Here is a 23836-nt window from a genome sequence, read left to right on the forward strand (position 1 = left end):
AGATGGCTCTACATGCTGGAGCACATGTTTGTTTGAGATCCAGGTTTGATCTGTGGCACCACATGTGTCTCTCTGGAACACTGAGTTGCGAGTAGCCACTCAGTACCTGCATATATGGCCCAAAACCAAAAAAAAAAATTAAATACTGAGCAGCAGAAACTGAGATTCAGACTCTGTTGAGGGATCTAAGGAAATACAATGAGAAAGCCAGGTGTCTAGCAAGAAAGAAAATTGGTTCCTTAAAGAGTGGGCTGATCACTTAGGTGGAAGGTGAACTGTGGTGGGGCATCAGAGTTTGGAAAAACACATAAAAATCAAGGTCCATCTTTGTGTTGGATTAATTTGCATTTGCCTCTTTTTGTTCTCAGATTGATGATTTTTCATCTTTCTACTGTCTTTATTTTTTTTTGGACAAAAATAACAAAATTTTTCCATTCTGCTTTTCTCTTTGGGATTTTACTTTCACATGTAGATGCAGTCTTAATCTAACTCTTCACCTGGGTCCATTTTCTGTACTTACAGTGACCAGACTGGGATTTATCTCTGGCCCATAACTGGTCCCATGTGGAAGCCGCAGCCCAGTATCAGTGCTGCAGACAACATCGAGGAGACAAAGGCCCATGTTGCTGTGTTGGGTCAGCATTGCTATTTTCCTCAGTGCTCTGGATATAGGGGCTTTGAATGGCTTGTCTTCAATTTTATCATCCCCAGAAGCCCTCTTATTTTTAGGGTGCAGTTAAACAGAGTGCACAGCTTTTCAAGAACAAGTATATTGTGTTATGACAGAAGCACCTGTATTTACAGAGAGGATTAGTTAATGTGTTATTTCCCCCCCTCCAGAATTCAGAAAACTCAAAATTGATGAACATTAAGAACAACATCCTCTGAGTCTGCATGAAGGGCCATAAATAACAGCCAGATATTTTTGGTACTGTACTTAGAAACAATGTCAAGTAAAACTTCCCCAGGGCCTGGGGTATGGTTCGGTGGTAAAAGTGCCTGCCCTGCCAGCGTGAGGCTCTGAGTTAATGCCATCACTGCCCTCACATGCTTAGCATAGTCCTGGAAGCTCTGCTGTCTAGAAAGCCCAGTGCTGCAACTGAGTACAGTTGCTTGGGTGAACATCCCCCTTGTGCTCCCTTGAGTGGAGCCACTAAAGTGTGAGATGCTCAGTGAGCACAGTGGCCTCAACCAGAACTTGTGCAAGCACCAGGACTCAATGGGGGTGACACTGGTGAAAGCACATGGGCACCACCCCTTATTGTGGCAGCTGTATTATCTCAACCAAACACGTGTGACCCCCATCATCGAAATAATAGCAGCAGCAGAGGCAGGGAGAGAACCAAAACAAGATAGGGACAGAATTATGTATTGTGAAAACAGAATTTGACAATATTTTTCAAAGTATTTTAAGTGACTGTTGTTTCCCTGAATGTATGGTAGTAAAAGTAATGAATAGAATCTGTGGAGAAGTTCCATTTTTTTAGGGTTTCCTGAAAGAATGAGGGTTTAACTTTCCTAAAACATAACGATTTTAAGACCAAGCATGACCATTTTGTTGTACAAGTTGATAAAGTTACAGAATTATAGTAACTTGATATCCAGCCTCTTTGGGGGATATTCATGTTCTTTGTACATTACTTTTTTTTTTGCAGAGGGCCTGGGGGAGAATTTGGGCCACAACTGTGTTTAGGGCATACTCCTGACTCTCTGTTCAGGGGTCACTCCTGGTGGTACTTGGAACACCTTGTGTAATGCTGGGATCAAATAGGAGTTGGCCACATGCAAGGCAACCTTAACCCCTGTATTATTTCTCCAATTCTCCTTATATATATTTTTCAGAGTAGTGGATTATGATTTCTCTGTGATATAATCAAAATAATTTCCTATAGCTTTGCCTTCAAGCTTCTATCTTTACTTCCGGTTAATTGCTAAACTTGTCGTACATACCAGATACTATTTCCCGCTATCCCTTCCCACTACTATTTTTCGTACACATCCTTCAATGCTTGCCATTCATTTCCACTCTACAGGTGTTCATGGAATTTTTTTGAGTTGTCATTACAAACCCTTTCTAATATTTATTTATTTAACAACTACTGAATGTTGTTCTAGGCACTGGAGAAGCTCAGGACAGCAGTTTGCAGTTCGCGAGCAGTTTCCCTTCTGTTTGGGAAGAAGGCAAACAAATCAACCCATCAGATAGTGAAGCAATAATAGTGTAGAACATAATGGGAGAGAGAAGACACAGCAGAAGTGGATGATTTCTGAGTTCAATAGTCAGATGATGAGAAGAAGCTGACTGGGAAGAACATTCTAGGCCAAGGGAGAAGCACAGACAAAGGTTTCTGGGTGAGCTTTGTGGAGTAGCTGAGGCTGTGTGGTGAGTGCTGTGATCCCTAGGTCTTACCTGCTGGCCAGTGTCTGTCAGACTCAATGGAAGTCCTTCCTGTCCTGATCTGTTGGTCATAACTAGCCCAGAGGCACACCTGGTTAGACCTCTTGCTTTGCTAGGGGTACTGTAGCATGTCATTGTTCTATTTATCCTTTTGAAGTACAGCAGAGCAAGAGTTTATTTACACTCTAAAGCTGAGCAGGCCAAGTAGCAAGTGGCTTGAGGATCCAGGGACATATTTCAGGGTCCTTTCATTATGGTCTTCTTGTTGCTAGTGTGAAAAGTGACTCCCACAAAAAAAGTGGGTTCCTGGGGGGCTCATACATTATGCTGCAGCTCATCTGCCTCCTGGCAGTCTTGCCAAGTATTCAAGTGGAGGAAGTGGGAAACGAGGGAACAGAGCATCACCATCGCCCTGATCAAGCCGGCCAGGGATTGTGTGGTTGTTTTATGGAGGTCACATTCTTCCTTCCTTTCCCCTGTCCCTGTTGTCCTGGTCCCCCACTCCTTTTCTTTGAAAGTGTGTTGTCCATAAATAACGTGAACAAGAACAAGAAGCCTGGCTCAGCTGTTTTTCTAGGAAATCTTTACCGTGGATGCATCAGTGAATGTCTCGCCCAGCTGTCTACTCAACTTGTCCAATTGGCTGTTCCAAAGACAACTAAAATCCAAGTGTGTAAAATAAACTCAGGATCGTTTCTCTTCCTCCTCAGGCTACATATTTTCTTTATTTCCTACTTGTTTAATTTTTGGTTGCACCTTTTCCCCTAATTTCACTAAGAATTCATAGCCCAGGAGGGCAAAGTGATAGTACAGGGGTTAAGTGTTTGCTTTGTATGCAGCTAACCCCAGTTTGATTGCTGACCCCTGTGTGGTCTTCTGCACATCATCAGCAGTAATCCCTGAATCCAGAGCCAGAAGTGAGCCTGTGTACTGCCAAATGTGCCCTCACCCCCAACCAAGAAACATTAGAAAAGATCCAGTATTCTGCGTGGATTTTCCTTTCCCACTAGATCTCATGTTTACACTCATTTTGTGATGGCTCTGGATGTCTCTCATGCCTTTGTCTCCCAAATTCCACTTCCATGGCTTTCTTTCAGGGCCTTCTCTGAGGTATTGCATTAGACTCCCATGTGCCTCCCCGCCTCCCCTTCATCACAGTGCCATTTTCCTGTGCCACTGTAGAAGTGAAACTTCCATCCAGTCACTCTTCAGTTTATAGTCATTTAATATTTTCCCATTGTGTTAAATGAAAACTTGTGGGATGAACTTCCTAACTTCATATCACGGTTTCCAGGGCCCGTTATGCTCTGGCACATTTCGATGCCTTTCCTCCAACCTTCACAGCTGCTGCCACCATGTGTACTGCTTTGTGGCTTCCGTTTCAGAGGTCTGAGCCTTTCAGTCCTGTCCTGGTGCAGTGTGCATGCCTGCTGTCCATGGCACTGCTTTCAGGCTTCAGCTTTGTGCTACCTTCTCAGTGATCGCTTTCCTCAGCCACCCAAGGCACCTTATTTCCAGCCACGGGCTCACTCCACACTCATTTCAGTGTATTGTATTCACTTGCCTTACTTTCAACCACTCTGAGCTCCTTGAATGCAGAGAAAATGATTTCTCATATTGCCAGCTGAATCGTGTGTTTATCCATGAATGAATGCATGAAAGAATAGAGGAGAAAAACAAGTATAAAGTGTGTTGGGTTTTGGGCAACATAGCTTATAGTAAATAACTGTACATGTCCTTATCAGCTAGTTCTATAGGAAAAGACATACAGGAGTTAATATTACTTAGGATTGGAGATAGCTCAGTGGACTGATCACATGCTTTACACGCAGGAGACCTTGGTTCAGTGCCTGGCACCACATGGTCCCCGAGCACAGAGCTATGGAGTGGCTGCTGAGCATGGAACTGGGGTGTAGCCCTTGAGCATCCCTGGGCACTGCTTGATGTGGCCTGAAAACCAAAAAAAGTGGAAAAAGAGATAGTGACTACCTTGAATTGACTCAGGGTAATACTTCTAACTTTTGTTTGTTTGCTGTAAGGGAATATTAAGTGGTAGAGGAGTATATAATCTCTCGAGGGGCAGCCAGGGCGGCCTTGCTGGCTCTCCCCCTCACTGCCTGCGTTCAGGGGCGGGGCCCCCGGCCGCTCCCACAGCCTGGGCAGCCCGGGCCATGGGACTGAAGGTGGACTAAAGGAGGGCCAAGCCGGTTGATTGATCAGATGCCGTTTATTCCATTCTCCCCACTCGCTTGCCCCAGTCTCTCTGAGCCTCCCATTCTAGTCTCTCACTGCCTCTCATTCCCATCTCCTTCTGTCACTCCCGCTCATCTCTCCATGCTCCATCTCGCAGCCACATCTCTCCACGTGCCTGCTCCTGTATTCTTCTACATTCTTCTCCTTCTGTCCCCCTTGCTAGTCTCTTCACGGTCCATCTTGCTGCCCTGCTCTCTCTCCTCTCCAGCTCTCTTGCCTTCCCAACTCCCCAGCACTCTGGACTGACACTGCACCTAGTCAGGTAGCAAAATCAAAATAAGAAAGCCCTTACTGAGGGCGCACAAAGTTCAGAGGGAACACTAACTAAAAGGTATTCCAAAGCCCTTCCTGATTGCCCAAGGGCAAAATACACCTTAAGATGTTTTTCTCTTTTCCTTAGTCCAATAACTCTATTAATATCTTAATACTAGTTACTTTTGTATGAAAAAAGTAAGAGATAACATTGAGGCTTGTAGGGCAGCTCTCCTGGGAACATCTTGCCACAGACTCAGACTCCAGCGCTCAGGCCAGATTAATCTTTCCTAACCCTAGCAGGGTCCAAATCTAGTTATTACTTTTTGGATCACGGCAGCATTTGTTCATGACCAAGCTCTTAACTTATAGCTAAGCATTATGGCACTTTGGCCAGGCCCATCTTGATGCCAGGGTAGCACATAGCTTACTGCTTGCCCTGGTTCCATCCAGTCCCTCTTCGGGATCCTGCTTTTCGGGGTGCTAGGACGAAAGGGCAGCTGAGGCTTAAGTGAGAGAACAGATACCCAGGAGGAAAATATCACTGAGAGTCACATAACAAAAGCATAGCATATACTGTCTTCTTGTGTCCATACAAAAAGGACATTGCTCTGAATAAACTATGCAAAGAACTCAGGGAGAAGAGAAAAACAATATTTACAAGTCAACAGAGTACAAAGAAAGAAGTTACAAATAAACACAGGAATGAGAGCACTGTGATGGGAGCAACCCAATAAACCTAAACTACCTGAGACTATGCAAGAAGGACAAAACAGTGTTATCCTACAGAGGAGGGGAAATTATCTAAGTCCAAAGTATGGAATTGAAATGGAATGATTTTAAATATTTACTTAATATTAGCTAGATGCTGAGCCTTGTATTATGGAACAATGAGGCAGTATGTAAGATGGAATTGAGGGCCAGGGAGAAAACTCAAAGGGCTGTCATGCTTGTGTTACTTTTGAGAGATCATGAGTTTGATCCGTGGTATTCCATGGCTCCAGAGCACGTCTGGTATGGGCCCCAAGGATGATGGCCAGCATATGAACAGCTTTGCCTCACTAGATCAGAGCTTCAAATCTAGGAGGCCTGTACTGTGAGGCTGAGTGTCACCATTCTGACATCTGGAGCCTTAGCACCCTTTTCCAAAACAGGTGGAATTGATGCAGTGTATTCCTTAAGGAACTTGAAATGGGGAATTGACCAATAACCAAACAGAAGTTTTTTGGGGGGATTACATTTTGGGCCGCAGCTGGCAGTGCTCATAGATTACTCCTGGCTGGCCCATTGGACTATATATGGCGCCAGGCATGATCCTTAAGCTCAGACACAGAAGTTAAGTGCTGAGCACTGTTGGGTTTGTGCCCCAAACAAAAAAATAATAAGAACAACTCCCAGGTTCTTCTAAACCTTGTGAAGTCTTTACCACAGATATAATATTCATATAACTTAATGGTTTTCAGATATTAAGGAGGTAGTTTTTTCTCTTGTTTTTAATTAATAAGAAGGAAGTGCACTTTATTTGTATGTGAAGATATATTTATAAGGTTTTAAATGGGCTTTTGTGTGGTAGAAAAATGTTAAATACATCATAGTGTTATTCAAAATAATAAAACTGAAGCTGATTTGGAAGTATGGGATATGATTGAAACTAATTTGGATGTGAAGGGAGAGTGCTGTTCCCTGAGGTCCTAAGTGTGTAGGACCTGGGAACTCTGGAATATTGACTCCGGAATTCTCAATACTGGGAACTCTGGAATATTGACTGAGATTGACACATTAGTTACATCTTCTTGCACCTTAATATCTTTAAGTAGGTGCACTGCACTGCACTGCACTGTCCTCCCATTGTTCATCAATTTGCTCGAGCAGTCCCAGTAACATGTCAATTGTGAGACTTGTTGTTACTGTGTTTGGCATATTCAATACGTCACCGGTAGCTTGCCAGTCTTTGCCGTGAGGGCGAGATACACTTGGTAGCTTGCCGGGCTCTCCGAGAGGGGCGGAGGAATCAAACCAGGCTCTGCTGTGCTGGCCGCGTGCAAGGCAAATGCCCTACTGCTGTGCTATCGCTCCAGCCCTTAAGTAGGTGAACATCTATAATTTTAATGCACAATAAAAAATTCTTGCCTAATATATTTTTGAAGTTGTGCCCTAATATTGGTCTAATTTACACCATTTTGTAAAGATTGTTTTCTGAGGATAGAAAAATAATTTAAATAAGGATGAATTGTAGATCACTTAGCTTCCTGTAGGGGTCGCTATGAGCGTAGCAGTTTGGCATCCTTTGCCGTCTAGCACTGTGTGGCATGACTTGGCACAATCTTGTCCCAAGATTGTGAGATCTGGTTTGTGTTGGTATTTTAGTTTTGATAATAGTATGATCCCTAACCCTGTCATTAGTTCTGCAGGCTTGTATAATGTGTAAAGTATATTCTCACTTTAGTTGGGCTCAGTGCCTCAGCTGTGCATTTTGGCATATGATTATTAGAGTTATGTCCTTTTGAATATGGCAAATACATGTACATGGACATATTCAGCTACACTTTAGTGGACTTTTTCTTTGCAGCATGAATGCTTGTAATGTAAACTTGGCCTTCTATAGGACTTCAGATTATTGTTTAATGGGATTGTCACTTGGGAAACTTACCGGCTTCCTCTGGTGCTTTTAAAAAAATGAATTGAGCATGATGAGGTGCATCCCCTTGATTAAATGTTTTTTCTCCTATGCAATCACCATTAGCTGTTTGGCATCCATTCTGTATTCTTTTGAAGCAGCCCTGCATTGCAAATCAATATCTCTCTGAAGAGACAGTGTGTTGTGAATTGCTGGACAGCATATGCACTGTTACTTTGGCTGCAATGCTGCTGCAGAGCCCGGTTACTCTGCCTTCCTGGGAACTCCACAGGCAAGTCCATCGTGTTTGGAGGAAAAAAATACTAGATTGATTTTTTGGGGGAATTAAGCTGTTAAAACCACTGTAACTGAATATTAGCATGTCCTTTGTAGTCTTCTGAACCATTTTTTGGTCTTATTCCACTGAGATTAGCTTCTCTAAGGTGATTTCTGGATTCTTCTCCTTCTTTTTTTTTTTTTTTTTGCTTCTGCTTCCCCCTTTCCTGGTTGTAGTACGGCCGTACCATTTCAGCTTGCTAGTGCAGAAAGATGTGAATTCAGTTGCTGTATCAGCCTGGCCTGGTGCAAACACACTGCTAGAGACATGTTACGGAGTTCCAGGTAAATCAAGCTTGAGAGAGACAGCAGCACAACGGTAAGACGGAGCATGCTTAAAATTAGAGCAAGGATTTTAATTTGGAGCATCTCGGGAAGTCTGAATCCTGACTCACTCATTTACAACTTGCAGTGAATTCATTTTATGCATGTCATTTTACTCACTCCCTTCTATTTAACTGCCAAAACATCACAGATTGATCAAGGGGATAGCTAAATTAGGGATCTTATAGGAGGTTACTCATGGGAGGGTCTCTTGAGGCTCCTTCGGCTACTGCCTGTAGTTTGTAAACACCAGTAGCAGTGATAAGATGAGAAAAAGGTTTAGCGACTCTGCTGCTTTGCCATAGCTGAGTCTTATTTCTTCAGCAACTCCTCTTATTTATTATAACGTAAAGAGACCTCACAGATTGTTTTGCCTGGCTAAGCTTGGCTGAATGCCCTATGAGTCAAGCCAGTGAAGGACAAGAGACCACTTTTTATTTTATCTGGGTAAACTGATGTCTAAGAATTAGTTGGATTGGATCTGAGTGGAATAACATCTTTAATGTATTAGGGATCTGGGACTTTCTTGCTGCTCATTCTGCCTCTTCCCCTTCTGGAGCTCAGAAATGTACCTGCGTTAAGTGTGTGCTGCCTAGCAGAGGTCAGTGTGCTGGTGATTTGCATCATTACACCTGGAGTGGTTATGCTTTCATGTACTAAGGTGATAATCTTTCATGCAGTTCTGCTTGAAGTGCTTGCCTTTAGAGTGGACTGTTAGCGTTTCGGATGCTAATGGAGAACTCCTGCATGCTTGAAGGACTGGGATAGCAGACAGGCTATTCCAAAATAATGCTTACCTGCTTATAAAGAAAATAACCATTGGGAAATAGGAATGTGCATCTTGCATCAATAGAGATTGTATTCCTGTTTCCTTTCTTAATTGACAGAAAGTACTGTGGGGGGGGGCAGTTAAAGTTAAAGGACATGTTTTAATATTGTTTTGAGTAGATGTCTACATTATATGGTTTCAGTGGATTTATAATGATTCATTTATTATTCAGGTGTTGAATATTAAGGAGGACGCCAGTATTTTCTTTCTTTCTTTCTTTTTTTGCTTTAAAAACATTATAACATAACTCAGTAATTCATGTAAAACTAATGTTGTTGGTAGTGACTACTAGTTGAAATTCATCAGTATCTTGTAGCATGTTGCTCAGAAGTCAGTTGTGTATGATTTTAAAGTATTTTTAAAGAAAGAACATCTGATTACTTGATAGGCTAATTGAGAGAAATTTTGTCAACATGTTTGGGTTCTTTATAATTTGGGGGGATGAAGAGCCTTACAAAAGCCTCTATATTTGCTCTGCTATGTATTATGAAGGTTCTTGGGAATCAATATATATTTTCCCCAAGAGACTTAAATTTTTCTTTTATTTTGACTATTTCCTAAAAAGTTAAAATGAACTGTAAGTTATTTCGGTTGCCTTTTTTTAAATTAAAAAAACTTAAAAAAATTTAGAATATAATTTTTTCCTGAGAGTAATGTGTTATGGCTATTTATACTTTACTTGTGTAAGCTGAGAGATTTATTTTTCATCCTCTGACAAAAATAGTTTGCAAAAAATAGTAAATTTTTTTGAAAGAGGGGAAATTCAGAACAGTGATATGATTCATTCTATAGTTGTATGATTTTTATTTTACATCCTAAAACATTAGTTCTTTGTTATGCATGAGACATTGTGAGACATACTGGGAAGGAAGTATATATGAACTAGACCCAGACCCGTAGCGTTCATGCTATTCTCTGAAATATGCTCCATTTACTTTCTACTGGACACTTAAGTTTGATACCTTTAGGATATTTTGTAGTGAAGAAAATTCATCCTGCTTTCTTTTCCCCGTTTATTTATTAAGAAAACATTTATGGTAAGTCTACTGACTTTCTTTCATAATAGAGTATGAAATAAACATTAAGCAAAACAGATCTGTTCCTGTCCTCATGGAACTTAAAGTCGTCTTTTTAAATATTTTAAGGAGAAATTTAGGGCATACCCCTCTTGACCCTGAATTTTGTATAATTGTGAAAGAGATACCTGTTTTAAGTTTTTCTTTTTAAAAGAAGTAAAATAAAATATATAAAAGCTAAAATGTACTCCTTTGAGTATTTTTAATGTATAGATTGTTAGCATTAAGTACATTTATAGTGTTTGGACAACTATCCCTGCTACCTGCTCCAGAACTTTTCTCATCCTAAACAAAAAGTCTATATTTATTAAATATTAACTTCCATTTTTTTCCTCTCAGTCCTGGTAATTTCTATTCTAGTTTCTATGTCTTTGTACTTGCTCACTCTGGGTACCTTATATCAACTGGAATCGTACATGATGTGCACTTTTGCTTCGACCCTTTTCTCTTAGCATGTTTTTCAGATTCATTGATATTATAGAAGATAAAAGAATTCTATTCTCTTATAAATATGTGCTTTGGCTTTTATGTGGAAAACTCAGCAGTTTCCCTCTCACCCACTTTATATGACTTGGTTATGTCAAATTCCCATATGGATGACATGATAGTTAATTTGGAGAGGCTAAAAACCAAAGTCTTGGGGAAGGGCATGAATAATAATGAACATAAATAAACTGAAGAGGCTGGGAAGATAGCACAAAGGGCTAGTGAACATGATTTGTATGCTAGAAGCAGGGGTTTGATCCCAGTCACCTTATGGTTGCCTGAACACTGCTGGTAGTGACTCCTGAGCACTGAGCTGGGAAAAGCCCTGCGTTCTACTGAGTATGAACCAAAATCTAAAAATAATGAAATGTACAGAGAGAACGTGTATGTATATGTGTGTTTATGTATACATTATGGATTCTTTATAAAGGCTGGTAATTGAGCAGCCCTTGTTAATGGTGAATGAGATGTTTAGATTCTTATGTCAGTTGCTGATAATCAGCTGAATATTCCATGGAAAACTGAATTGTAGCTTTTGTCATTTTTAACATTTGAATTTCGCCCATGCTGTTTCCAGTCACTTACTTTATATAACTTATAAACAAAACCTGATGAAATTGAGGTCTTGTTTAAGAATGGTAGACTCAGAACAGGTAGATAATTCAGCTGTTGTGTAATTAAATTGCCTCATCATTATTTATTCAGCCTATGGGAGAGTAAGACTCTAATCAGTTCCTGATGCCCACTGCAAGCCTGCTTTCAGCTCCTGCTGGTGTTTCACGGGTACTCAGTCCAAGTACCCCTTGTCTCCTCTGAGTTGAGAGAAATGAAAGAAAGCATAAACATGATGTCATATTAAGTGCTTTTGTTTTTGATGGAAAAAGTAAGCCTTTATCAACATAGTATTCACATTCTTAAATTCGTTCCTGATACTGTATCTATTAAATCCAAATAGCTTTTTCATAAGGGATATTTTAAAGGAAACTACATCTGTTCTTTTAATTTGCTATGAACCAATTTGGTGATTCTTACACTGAATCAGTCAATAGTTTATATCCATGCTTTTGACATACGTCGGAAGATGCAAACTTCCATGGAGAGGAAGATTAGATATCGGTTTCTAATACCATCTAAAACCAGTGTTTAATCATATCCTCCTCACCAGCCCTTCTCTCTTAATGGATCTGATTCTTCTGTCCCTCTACTTTGCTTTAAGTCTTGACTATTTTTTGAGACTGCTTCAAAATCAAAAGCACATTAAATTTGGGTGGTAGAAGTGAGGTGTGGGAGGAGGGAAAGATAGGTCCGAAAATCTTCCAGAAGTAAGCAAGATCTTACATTTTTCTCAGCAATTGAACATGATTTTGCAGTAGAAGAAAAAAATGAGACAATTGTTGCAGATCACGTCTGCCCTTTGTTGACAGTTTCTTTTGGTACATGTAAGGAAGGCTCTGCAGGCAGAATCTTGAAATAAACCATCTCCTCTACTTACTCTCTGTGTCACCATGGACGCATTACTTAATTGTTGTGTGACTTGATTTAATTATCTGTAAAATCAGGATACTAATGGTACCCTGTGAGATTGTTATAGATACTGAAAAACTAAGCATCTTTGATAGTACTGATTATATAAGAGCATAGCAATAGCCATTGACATCGTTGTCACCATCATCTAGAAATGATTAGTTTCCATTTATATTTTCTATCAACTTGCATATACCTTCTTTAGGGTCCATCTCCAGTTTGCTTCAGTATTTAACATTGATGAAAATATCTTAAGGTTCCTGGGTTTGAGTGGTTGAGAGAAAGATATGATAGAGTGCTCTGGTATTCTGTTTATCATCTGGCATGTTTTGGAAGGGCTTATATCTTACAGAAATACACAGTTTTTCTCTTTGAGTTTCCAGCTGAAATAAATTTGCCCCAGTGGCTTATTACCCCACTAAAGGAGATCTCTTTAAAACTACAAAGATGACAGTGACATGCTCCGGGAAGCACTGGCATTTGTTTTCAGGTGGCAGAAGAACAGCAGGAAATGTATTTCCCACAGCTCTGTTCTATTCACCTTGGATATATCAGTTAGGTTTCACTATTGACTTTTCTTAGTCCTAGGAAAGGTATAAAAACCCAGTCCTCATGAATTCAGTGAGGAGTTTATTATTAATGGATTTCTGCACAATTTATTATTGCTGAAATTTGAGCGCTTTACAATAGATGGGCCAATTGTAAAAGCTGCATTGAAAGAAACTTTCATTTTGTCCCCAAAGGTTCATTGTTCTCTGTTTCTCTTCATAAGCACTATGTGGTTGGTAACCCACATGTGAGTCTCTGAAGATTTTTAAGAGCTTCAAAAGTCAGTTCTGTAGTAAGTGATGCTCTATTTTTTCTAAATGTATCAGTGCAGTTTGCATTTAGGTTTAGTTCTATGAGAATAAAAGTTTTAAACTTTTAAACTTTGTGACATCACTCTTGCAATTAATCACTAAATTGTTATATAAGCTTTAATAATGCATTTAAATTTTATTGAAAAGACTTTATTGTAGGCAGGGAGAGGTTAATTGTATTTATTTATATAGCCATCTGTTTCAGAATAAGAAGGTAATACACAATTTCATTTCTCCTTTAGGAAAGGAATTTAAAAATATTTATAACCTTTAATTTTAAATGTGGTTCATATGGTTACCAGGGGACAGAAATTTAGATCCTAATGGACTAGTCTGTATTTTGAGTAGTGTCTTCTTTTCAGTTTCCATTTCTAATGTTATTGTACATTCAGGTTGTTTTATCTCCCATTGGGGACAGAAGAGTAAACTGCACATATTTAAAGGGTATAAATATGAAGGAAGAACTCTCCTGGTATAGTACAAAGAAGCTACTGGTGGTGTAGTATTGTTCACAAAAGAAACAATAGAATTTAGAAGGTACCTGGGACCAATGTTTTATAACCTTTGCGGCAGATGACAGTTTTCTGGTGGTTCAAATGTTTAAATAGTCCTTAAACCCAAAGTATATGTGTATAGTTAAAGAATATCCTGAATAACCTTATTGATTTCACATGGCCATGAACCTGAATTTAGCCTGATTGTTTATCATTTAGTAATTCTGACATGATAGTCATTGCATAGTTGTACTAGTTTCCCTTGTTAGGTTATTTTACTCTTCTGCATTTATTGGGATCCTCTAGAAGAACCTCTCATTTACCCTTCTTGGGTAAGAACCAGATTAAAATCCAAAGCAATAAAAAGTAAATAGCTACATTTGTACCTGTAAATTCTGTGAGTTTGTGGAAAAAGATTATGCCTTTTCTTTTTTAGAATAAAAGCTTAAAGGAAGAATGTCTTGGTGAAGAAACTAATTAGCCATGCAGTGTGAGCCACTTTCCATAACCTCCATTCTTGTTCCTGGTGAATGGGGGTATTCCATATTTTCACTTCAGCTTTGGGAATTTTATAGGTTTCAATAGGCTTTTGCTTTGTGGATTCTTCATAAAGCTACTTCATCAATATGTGCAGGATTCTTATTTCATTTTTCTTGTTTCTGAGCCCACTAGCTCTAAATGGGATCAGGAAGACTATTGATATCAATTCAAATATTTAACCTTCCAGTACTGTGTACTCTTTGTCCATATGATATGGGTGCCACGCTGCTGACTATCTTTATTCCATTATAGGATTTTATCTAACATTTAATTTTAGATGTCAAGTGGGAGGCAGAAAACTTTCTCTTCCTTTTTCTTACCTTTACCTTTCTTTAGCTACTTAATAATTTTTTTTTTTAATTTTTGCCACCAAAGTGGTGCTCAGGACTTACCTCAAAGTCTGTGCTCAGGGGAGGGTAGTAGACCATATAGGATGCTGGGGATCAAATCTCAGTCAGTGTTGGCCATGTGCAAGTCAAATGCCCTACCCACTGTACTATTTCTTTAGCCCTCTTTTAGCAAATCTTCAGTAGAAACAGTGATTTAAAGGCATCTTACCAAGGGCTGGAGCGATACCACAGCGATAGGGCGTTTGCCTTGCAAGGGGCCAATGTGGCCGACCCGAGTTCGATTCTTCTGCCCCTCTAGGAGAGCCTGGCAAGCCACCCAGAGTATCTCGCCCACATGGCAAATCCTGGCAAGCTACCTGTGACATATTCAATATGCCAAACTCAGTAACAGTGGTCACGGTGGAGACGTTACTGTGCCTGCTCGAGCAAATCGATGAACAACGGGAGGACAGTGACAGTGACCAAGGCTTTCACAGAATCATTGTGTCCTTATATTTGGGAGTAGGAGTTCACATATTTTGTCCAATCTATGGCAAGAAATGTTCACTTTTGCCATATGGACAAAGTACCTTTTATATTCCCCTAGGAGGAGATTTATTTTAGAGTACATGATTGACTTCACAAATATAAATTTCTAAAAAATTCATATATATATATGCTGGAGCAATAGCACAGTGGGTAGGGCATTTGCCTTGCAGGCGGCCGACCCAGGTTTGATTCGTCCCTCCCTCTCGGAGAGTCCGGCAAGCTACTGAGAGTATCCTGCCCCCATGGCGGAGCCTGGTAAGCTTCCCATGGCATATTTAATATGCCAAAAACAGTAACAAGTCTCACAATGGAGATATTACTGGTGCCCACTCAAGTAAATCGATGAACAACAGGAGAACAGTGCTACAGTGCTATATATATATATATATATATATATATATGTATATATATATATATCCCCATATATCTATATCTATATCTTTGGGGCCAGACATGGCAGTGCTCAGGGCTTAGTCATGACTTATGCTCAGGGATCACTCTTAGCAGGCTTGGGGGCCATATATGGTACTGAGAATGTAACTGGTGTCTGTTGCATGCACGATAATTCCCTACCTGCTATACTACATCTGTGGCTTTAAAATTTCATTTCTTGAGTCTGCAGTCACTTCCATATATTTTTTTTAAAAAAAACTACCAAATAAGCTCTGGTAATATAAAGAACATGGCAAGATTCTGGGTTCAGTTTTTCTAAGAATAATTTCGTGGTAATTTTTAAAGCAAATATGGTGGCCAGTGGTAAACAATGCTTTTGTATTGGAAACACAAAAACCCATACATTTCTGTGCAGGAAGCAATGTCAAATATATTGTTCTAAATTTACGCATATATATGCATATATATATACTTTTTTCTATTCATAACCATGGTTGTATTTCTTTTTTTAATTAATAAATATGTTGGGGTACTGAAAGATAATATAGTGGGTAGAGCACTTGTCTTTCATGCAGCTGACTGCAGTTTAATCTCCAACAAGTCATAAGGTTCCCAGGACTTATCCCTGAGCACACAACTAGAACTCTGAGCCCTGCTGGGCATAGCCCAACCTCCTTCCCCTTAATTTAAAAAATTTCTAATAATTTAAATATTTTTTTCTTACCTTCCTGGGAAATTTTTTTTAGTATTCAAAACTGCATAATCACATGCAATTACTATGATCTTTTGTAGAAAGTTAAGCAATAATATCACCTAAAAATGTTGAAGTAGTTGTCACTCATGTATCCAGAGTCTGAAGCAAAATCTTAGTACTTTGTCCAAAAGTCTTGATCTCTCTCACAATCTCAATTTCTTACTTGATAGCAACAGCAGAATGGTCTTTCGTTACATGGTTTAGGGTGCTATACCTCAGACTTGATCTGCATGCAGATCTTCTGGGTAGGTTGTTAATATGCAGATTCTGACTCAGTGGGAACCGAGATGAGCCTTGAGGTACCTGATAATGCCAGTGCTCTTTGGTTCATGAGCATCAAGAGATTAAGGGAATATTCAAGATGCTGTACTGATCCCCCAGTGATTATTATATCCAGAAAACCTCACATAGGTCACAAATAGTAATGGTATTTATGCTGAATATTTCAAATTTATAGTTTGAAACTATTTCAATTTTATAATCACATTATAGATGAAATAAAGAACCCAAGACTCAGTAAAATATGCATCTCTCTAGCCTATAAGCACTGCCATTTCTTTTTTTTTAATTTAATCATTTTTTTTATTAGTGAAACACCATGAAGTACATTTATAGACTTATAAATTTTTGTGCTTGGGTTTCAGTTATACAATGATCAAGTACCCATCCCTCCATCAGTGCCCATCCTCCCCCACCACGGGTCCTAGCATCCCTCCCCCCCATTCCCCCCCTATTCCCCCCCCCCCCGTCCCACCCTGTTGCTGTGGCAGGGCATTCCCCCTTGTTCTCTCTCTCTTCTTTTGGGTACTGTGTTTTGCCAGAGAGGCATTGAGTGGCAATCATGTTTGGTCTATAGACTACTTTTAGCATGTCTCTCCCACCCTGGGAGGGTCTTCACAACACCCCTTATTTGGTGCTCTCTTCTCTATCTGAGCTTCCTTTTCACCTAGCACATGTGGCTGGCCTTCAAGTCATGGAGCAAAATTCCTGGTACTAATCTCAGCCATTCCTGGGTGTTAGTCTCCCGTTTTGTTGCTTTATGTTCCCCAGATGAATGCAATCTTTCTGTGTCTATCCCGCTCTTTCTGACTCATTTTGCTTAACATGATACTTTCCATGTAGTACCACTTGTATGTAAATTTCATAACTTCATCTTTTCTAACAGCTACATAGTACTCCATTGTGTAAATGTACCAAAGTTTCTTTAACCAGTCATCTGTTCTCGGGCACTCAGGTATTTTCCAGATTCTGGCTATTGTAAAGAGTGCTGCAATGAACAAACAATTGCAGATGTCACTTCGACTATACCTTTTTGCCTCTCTGGGATATATTCCCAGGAAGCACTGCCATTTCTTATATTCAAATTAACTGTGTAGTTGTGACAGAATGAAAATTGACTGAATGAATTAATTTTATACTATGCATTTAAGGTGCTAGGAATACTATCTAAACGTTTTATAATAGATTGAGATTTAGGTAAGCATTGAAGGCCAGTTAGGAATTTAACAGAACTATATAGTCAATGAAGCTACATTCAGTAATGCTATCTCCTCAAGAATTCTCCATTTAGCTGTGGCCATTGGCCAGTGGGTTCAGATTTCAATGAAATTAGGTCAGACCCTTTAGAAAACAGTCAGTAGAAAAATAAGCATTTAAAAATTAAATTGCAATAATAGATATTGAATTCTGGTGAGTGAAAATGGCTGGTTAAAAAGCCTTTTCATTGACTGGAAAAGATCTCTGGTCAGAAGTTGCCTCATCCTCATTGTTATAGAGTATGTTAGGACTAATTTTTAAAATGTTTTTATATTTTAATATTCATATTTAAAATTTTTTTATCCATAAATCACATGACATAATAACATTCATTTAAGTGTACAGTATAATTCTTATAGATATATAATGGCTATTACAGTCACAGTTGCAGTAAAAAATTATATTTCTTCTTCTGTCTCTAGACAAATATTAATCTTTCTTTTTTAATAAATTTTATTTTTATGAGTATTTAGTATCATGGGGCTGTACAGTGTATGGTCATTTATATCTGGGTTGCTTTTTATTTTACTGAACTATTTTATTATTTAATTTAAATGCAAAATATTTTATTAAAGCACCAGTGTTTACAGTTTTCATACTAGAGTTTCAAATATATTTTATTTTACTTAATTTAATTCCTTTAGGTTCATGCCTGTTGTATCAAGTATCACCATTTAATTTCATTTTTTAAATTATTTATTTATTTATTTTTGGTTTTTGGGTTACACTTGACTCTGCACAGGGCTTACTCCTGGCTCTGCACTCAGGAATTACTCCTGGCGATGCTCAGGGGACCATATGGGATGCTGGGAATCGAACCTGGGTCGGCCTCACCCAAGGCAAATGGCCTACCCGCTGTGCTATTGCTCCAACCCCACCATTTCATTTAATTTTAAACTGTTTAATATTCTATTGTATAAAATTAGATAGATTTCTTCTTCTCATTGTTCTTAGTTGGGAAGTTTGGACTCTGAGTGACAAAGGGGCATGACCACTGAAGACAGAACCTAGGCTGCCAAACTTCTGACACTGTGATGACTGCGCTGTGCTGCTCAGATCTTTTTCCTTAGCCAAAATGTCGAGGTCTCCATCTCTGAGAATTGGTGCCAGGATTTTAGAGTTCAGGAAGACTCTCAGACACTGGAGCTTTCAGAAATGAGCAGGGAGTGAACCCAGCCGCTTCCTTTCCAAACCTAACATCGTCAGCAAAACTTAATGTCTTAGAAAGCATGCAAAAGGGAATTTATGTGTCTGGCCTTATCTGATGATCTTTTAAAATAATTTACCAGTTGTAAGTGTCGCCTGAAGTTCATGAAAGAGTGTCTGAGCTGCGAAAAATCTTCAGAGCTGTTTACTCTAGCTGTTATACAGTATATGGTCAACTTTTGAGACTCAGAAAGTTGAAGGAACTTACTTGCTCTTAGTCACTTGGTTCTGACTTACCAAGGAAACAGACATGCTTGCATAGTTGCTAATGTTCTGAAGATGATTTTTGACAAAATCTTGGGCCTGAGAAAACATAGTTGTAAGTGAAAACAAACTAGATAGATAGATAGATAGATAGATAGATACATACATACATACATACATACATACATAGATAAAATCCTGTATCTTCATACCAGGTATCCATAGCACTACCAACTCGACGTACACGTACATATGCACCTTAGAGTTTTGGCTAGAGACCAAGAGATAAACCCTGGGTTATGATTCTAGTGGTATTTTTTTTATTTCCCACAGCCTCGTACTAACATTCCCCTCATCTTGTGATACGTGTAATTCCTTTCACTATAGAAGATAAACTCCTATAGTGTTTATATTTCAAATGAGAGAGAGAGAGAGAGAGAGAGAGAGAGAGATTTAAGTGTTCAAAAATTTGTAAATCAGACTGAGTGATAGTACAGTGGGTTAGGTGCTTGCCTTTAAGGTGACTGACTTGGGTTTGAGCCCCAGCTTCCCATAAGCCAGCCTGCCAGGAGTGATCCCAGAGTGCAGAACCGTAAGTAAGCCATAAGCCCAGAACACAGCTGGGTGTGTCCCCAAATCAAAACCAACCAGCCAACCAAAACCCTCCCCCGCTCAACAAAACCCAACAAACTTCTAAATGGTGACTTTCATTTTCTTTTTCACAGAGGTTAGATTTTGAGAGAAGATACTGAGCAGGCAAAAGCCATCATACCTATATAGAATGATGATATGAGGGGAAAAACAGATTTTTTGAATGTCAAGATTTTTTCTCATTTTAGTTTTGCATTAGACCTATGATAGATATTCCTTATATGAATGTCAAAATAGTATGACTTAGCAGTTGCATAATGCACGAGGCATATGTGCTGTGAGTGTTTTAAACTAATTCTTTTTCTAGTGTCTGCCTTCACCCAGAGTGTGAAGTAGAGGTGCTCAAGCTCTGAATTCAGTAAAATGCCCATCACCAGGAAATGCTTAATTCAAAGGGACAATTTTCACCCTGAATGAATTCACTTGAAATGAATTCCAGCCTTAACTGAATTAAGTTGTGCTCTTTAAAATCTACTGCTGTGAGTTCAGTAGACAGTTGTCTGAATTTCCTGTGGTCCAAGCTAAAATTTTGGGTCACATGGTGACTTTCGAGTCTTCCTTCCTAAGTTTTAACGATTTTCTCTTTTAAATGAGATTTGAGGGCATCATCATATATACAGAGCCCCTTTGAATGTCGAGTGAACAAAAGATTTGATTCAAGCTGCATCACTGATATTGTTTGAGATTTCAGATTCTAGTGAATTTACTGGAAAAAATAAGTAAGAGTTACTAAAATAAAAGAAGTTTATTTTGGTATTTGTGATGATTTTAAAAAAATTAAGTACCATAAGACATCTTTATTTAGTTGGTTTTGTCGCTTCAGTTTCTAAATAGAACAAGAAAGTGTGAAAAAATGCAGCAGAGGGGGAAAAATGTTAATTCTCATTAGTGTTGCACTGCTTATTGTTTTTAGACAGTGCTGACGGTACATGTTAACTGTGGTTACCTGTGATTGGGCAGAGGTACCTGCTTTCTGTGGGCCCTATGAAAAAATGGTTTCAAATTTATGGAAGTTTCTAAATTTTCATAAATTAGTATGATCAAAACTTTTTCTAGAACCTTCCACTAAAGAGATTTGAAAGTAAAAAAACTCTTGAGGGTTCTAGATTGAACAGAGTCATTGCCCTTTGGATGAGACAATTATGTTGTTGAGGTTAAAGTATCATGAAAAGAATAATTGTAATGCAGAATATGCAAAATGTTGGAACAGACTAAATATACATAATCACTGATATGACTTTTTTTCTTTCTTTTTTGTTTATTACTATAGTTTAGGGAGCGTGGTTACAATATTAAGAATTATGATTTTGATGTGCACAGTCACAGCACTTCACCATCACTGAAGTGCTCAAGACTCTCCACCACTTAACAAAGGATTGGTCTGAGCAGGTGAAGTTTTTGTTGTTATTGATTTTGGACCACACCCAACATTGCTAGGGGATGCCCCCAGTTTGGGGAAACCATGTCATGCTAGTGATTGAACCCAAACCTCTCACATCCAGAACTATCTTCCCATTGATCTATGTCCCTCGTCTTATGAATGAGTAAAATTTAATCAACAGGGATTTCTATGCCAAGGTAATTTTTCAGACGATTCTTAGACAACGTAGTGTATCTGTTGCTTCGTAGAAAGTCTGTGACTTGTGCCCTTTGGCACTAACTGTGTAGTGGACAGTGAAAGCTTTTGGTGTACATCATATCTTCTGTACCTAGCTGTGTACTGCCACCTCTGTACTTGACCAAGTGATTGCGATCTTAAACTAAACATACACACGCTCCACGTAATTTGGAAACCAATTTGTCTTTACTTTAGTATTGAAGACTGACCTCTAATCTTCTTCTATCAAATACCCATGTAGTATTACTATTTCAGAGTACTTAAGACACCATAAGAAAGACATGGATATGCCTTTTTTGTGTTGTAGATTTACTTGTTTAAGTTATTCCACCCAGAGGTTTCAGTAATATTTTTAATCTGTTTGATGTTGTATAATTTTAAATAATCTACAATAATTAATTTTAAAAGTAGCCAGAATGACAGGATTTGAGGTGTTGATTATTGGACTATTAGGTTGCTAAAGTGATTTTGCTCTGAGTCACCGCTTAGCAGCTTTGTTTTTTTAAGTATTAAAATTTTTGGTTGTTGATATTTAGCTTATTCTCCTCTTGTAGCCCCTCCCCCATCCCTACATTGGTTTTATGGAAGTTTTTTTTTTTTCAGAATCTGGTATATCTCTACCAGATTTTTATTTGATAAAATAGTGCTTAGGTGACATCATGTGCTCTTGAATCTCTTACCGTGTTGTATTGGCCTGGTTCTGTTATTTGAATAATTCATGTTTCTGCTCTTTTTACACTTGTGTTGCTTAGGCCTATTTCCACAGGATTTGATCAATCCCTGCTGCTCTTTTCTGACCTTTTCTAGCACTTCTTGGCTTTCTCACATTTCCATGTTAAAACCAACCATATTCAATTATATTAATTTCCATTTCCCCCTATATTAACTTTTACCTCTTGAAATCATAATGTACTCATGTTCTTTTGATAACTGTGCCACTTGACTGTCATTTATTTTCCTTTTGATTTTCGAATAATCAGTTTGGCAGATTGTTTTGCCTTCTAGTTTCATTTTTTTATGACATCATATGACATCTTTCTTAAGAATCCTGATTTTTTGGTAACAGCTAGATAATTTCATAGCTGTTCTCTGCTTCTGGATCTGCAAATTGGAATCTCACTATGTTTCAAGATGTCCCCCCTTTTTTTTCACAGCGAAGGAGTAGAACATAGACCCAAGAATGGGCACCGATTATGTCCATTTTGCCACCTCCCCTCATTCATTTGTTATAGTATATGGTTATACCTGTCGCCAAGACCTTCTACTGCACAGACCATAAGAACTTTGAAAATATTTTATTAGAGATGAGGATATATTTGGTTTACATTGCTGACAGAGGACTGGAGAGGTGATATAGTGGGCAGGGTGCTTGCTTTGCATGTACCCGACTTAGGTTCGATCCCCGGCAGACTGAATGGTCCCTTGAGTCCTGCCATGAGTGATCTTTGAGCACAGAGCCAGGTGGATGCCCTGAATACCGGCCAGGTATAGCCCCCAAACAAAGAAATTAGATTGCTGGCAGATTGATTACAAGGTTCAATTGAAGACATGGACCTTAGGCAGCAGCACCAGTGTGTAGAACTTGCGCCTGCCAGTTGGCTTACCTCTCTGTTAATGGATCTGGGATCTTTCACAATTTTATTCTACAAGCTGCCAGACACGACAGCTTTCTAGGCGAAATAGACATTCCCTAGAACAATGCTGTCTTCCAACTTGCCTATACCCTTTTCTAGATTTAACCCCTGGCTTCTCTCGTTGAGGTCTGACTGACTAGCTCATTTGGTCTGTGAGGCCAATCCTTCCATGCCCTTCTCTAGGGCCTGTATTCTGCTTTCTTTAGTCCTCATGATTAATAGAGGTGGCAAGATCACATGTAAGTTGTTTACCCCAAATATTGGAAACTTGAAACGGTTCCAGAGCAGTCACTTTGCCCTTGTGGAAAACTCAAGTATAGATTACTTTCCTGGGTGGAGATGCACACATAGAGCAAGGCACCGATACAAGTGTTATTCTCACACGCCCTGGTTTATGCCAAAATAAGTTGTGTATAAATCCAAGTGTGTGGAGAACTTGTTAATTGTGTTTGTATTGCGGAAGGGCTTAAATCTTGCAGAAAACTCTTATTATATGGTCATTTATTGATGTAGTCGTAGTAATTTTATTTTCTCTTGGATCGAATACAGTGTATCAAATTCGGAAAGTGTTATCTATGACATGTTCCTAAGATCATTCTGCTCAAATTTCAAAGTGCTTCAAGCATTTCATTAAAGTAACTAATAGTTTTCTATTGCAATATAACACATTACCACAAACTTACTAGCTGTTTTCTCAGTGTCAGGAGGTTAGAAGACAAGATGCAGCATGGCTGGTGTCTCTGTGTATGTTACACTAGGCTAAAATTAAGGCAGTTTCCTAGTTTGTGGTTCTCACTTGGGGTTTAGGAACCTCTTATAAGCTTACTAGTTGTTAACAGAACTCCTTTTTCTCTCTGTTGTAACAGAACTGTATTTGTGTGTTTGTATGTGTTGTCGGTTTGTGGACTCCATTTTCCTGCTATCCCTCATCCCCTGACAACTGTCAGCTCTTAAAAACCACCCACATTTTATG

The 23836-nt window shown here is 39.0% G+C and overlaps 1 protein-coding gene across 4 annotated transcripts in view; it reads left to right on the forward strand.

Moving 5' to 3' along the window:
• Positions 1 to 23836, forward strand: part of CDK14 (cyclin dependent kinase 14) — a 710477-nt gene that overhangs the window by 137663 nt on the left and 548978 nt on the right. Inside the window, exon 1 of one of the 4 annotated variants that reach the window (XM_056118544.1) lies at positions 8034 to 8175. The exons of 1 other annotated variant lie outside the window; for it this stretch is intronic. The gene's annotated coding sequence lies outside the window, so the exon portion shown is untranslated. Of the gene's footprint in view, positions 1 to 8033; positions 8176 to 8434; positions 8782 to 23836 lie in introns of those variants that run through there. 2 more of the 4 variants (XM_056118546.1, XM_056118545.1) reach the window with 2 other exon arrangements.

This window comes from Sorex fumeus, unplaced genomic scaffold (assembly GCF_029834395.1).
Source record: "Sorex fumeus unplaced genomic scaffold, SorFum_2.1 ptg000037l, whole genome shotgun sequence".
Lineage (NCBI taxonomy): Eukaryota > Metazoa > Chordata > Mammalia > Eulipotyphla > Soricidae > Sorex > Sorex fumeus.